The sequence below is a fragment of the Myotis daubentonii genome, chromosome 1 (genome assembly GCF_963259705.1).
Source record: "Myotis daubentonii chromosome 1, mMyoDau2.1, whole genome shotgun sequence".
Taxonomy (NCBI): Eukaryota; Metazoa; Chordata; class Mammalia; order Chiroptera; family Vespertilionidae; genus Myotis; species Myotis daubentonii.
Genome location: NC_081840.1, coordinates 139,860,288 through 139,862,294, shown reverse-complemented (window position 1 = coordinate 139,862,294; position 2,007 = coordinate 139,860,288). Strand labels below are relative to the sequence as shown.

Below are 2,007 nucleotides of genomic sequence, written 5' to 3'. Positions count from 1 at the left end.
AGGTTGGGTTTGAGTATCAGGGCTTCACACAGTGACAGAGTGTGGGTACTTAATCCTCAGTCATCTGTTTATTCTACTTACCACCCAAATTCCCACTGTTCCTGATTGTGCGGACCCAAGAGCTGTCTGCTACTTGCCAGGCATCCATGGGCCACAGGACTCTGTGCCCCACGCAAAGCTGAACTCAGAGGTGCCTGTGATCTAGGGTTCCCAGATGGAACAAAAACAAACAAACAAAATTCAGATAAACAAATAATTGTGTAGTGTAAGTATGCTCCATGAAATATTTAGAACACGTACCAAAAAAATTAGTCATTGGCTTCTTTTCAGAGGAAACACCAAATGGATAACTCTGGTGCTGCGGGAGGGCCCAGAGGCATGGGGGCGGAGCGGAGGGGCTGGAATAGGAGTTCGAGGTGGCTTCTGTGGAGGATTTGGCAGCGGCATCCAGGGCCCGGGTCGAGGCTGGGGTCAGGGCAGGGGCCAAGGCCGCGGAGCTGGCAGAAGGACAAGGACAAGGAGTGGATCCCCGTCACCAAGCTGAGCCTCCTGGTCAAGGACATGAAGATCAGATCCCTAGAGGAGATCTATCTACTCTCCTTGTCCATCAAGGAGTCTGAGATCATTGACCTCTTCTTGGGGGCATCCCTCAAGGATGAGGTCTTGAAGATCATGCCTGTGCAAAAGCAGACACGTCCTGGCCAGAGGACCCGGTGCAAGGCTTTTGTCGCCATTGGGGACTACAATGGACATGTTGGTCTAGGTGCTCAGTGCTCAAAGGAAGTAGCCACTGCCAACTGTGGAGCCATTATCCTGGCCAAGCTCTCTATTGTCCCCGGGCCACGAGGCTACTGGGGAAACAAGCTCGGCAAGCCCCACACCATTCCTTGCAAGGTGGCAGGCGCTGTGGTTCTGTACTGGGGCGCCTCATCCCTGCCCCCAGGGGTACTGGCATTGTCTCGGTCCCTGTGCCCAAGAAGCTGCTGCTGATGGCCGGTATTGACAACTGCTATACCTTGGCCAGGGGCTGCACTGCCACCCTGGGCAACTTCGCCAAGGCCACCTTTGATGCCATCTCTAAGACCTGTGCCAATCTCACCCCTGACCTCTGGAAAGAGACCCTGCTCACCAAGTCTTCCTTTCAGGAATTCACTGACCCTCTTGTAAAGACCCACACCAGAGTTTCTGTGCAGAGAGCCCAGGCTCCAGCTGTGGCCACCATAATTTTATGCAAGAAAAAGAAAGTGAATTAAGTCTGCTTAAAAAAAAAAGTGAGTCACTGTCTGTGTGAATTTCAGAGTTAACTGGATGTCCTGTGTTTTAAAATCTGACAACCCTTCTGTGAACGTCCTGCCAATGTTCCTCTCAGATCTTGTTGCCAATGTGGGGCATCTCCAAACACAGGACCTGGGCCAGGTTTGCTCTGGGATTAGAAACCTCTTCTAATACTAGACCAGGGGAACTTTTGTTTCTGGGAAATTATTGTTCTCATTGGAATTACATTTTTTAAACTAAACTGAGACCATCCTGCAGATGATACTGCTTTTCACGGGCCACATACCTGCCCTGAGGCTATGAATTATCGGCCGTCACCTTGAAATGGAGGAGGGGGATGGGATGAAAGTCTCAATGTTTATGTACATTTTTTATTTAGTTCTCTCTCTCTCTCTCTCTCTCTCTCTCTCTCTCTCTCTCTCTCTCTCTCTTTCTCTCTCTCTCTTTCTCCTTTTCTCTCTATCTCCTCTTTCTGCTTTCTTTTTGCAATATCAAAAAAAGTGTTGAAAAAAATATTTTTTTATTTAGGTCAAGAGATCAGATAATTCTTACACTATAAAAGAGATTTATAAAAATACAATAAGATTCTTAGAATCCCAGGAAGTCAGTGTCCCTTAGAACACAAATACAAAGAAGTAAACATGCCCACATCTTTTTTCTAAATTTACCTTTCAAGACCTTAGACTTTCAAGACCTTAGACTTTTTTCCATAAAAGTGTGATCTCATTGTAA

The 2,007-nt window shown here is 47.4% G+C and overlaps 1 pseudogene; it reads left to right on the top strand.

The window, feature by feature from the left end:
- The first annotated feature begins 342 nt into the window (after positions 1–342).
- LOC132235675 (small ribosomal subunit protein uS5-like) lies at positions 343–1,253 on the top strand (annotated as a pseudogene).
- The last annotated feature ends 754 nt before the right edge of the window (positions 1,254–2,007 follow it).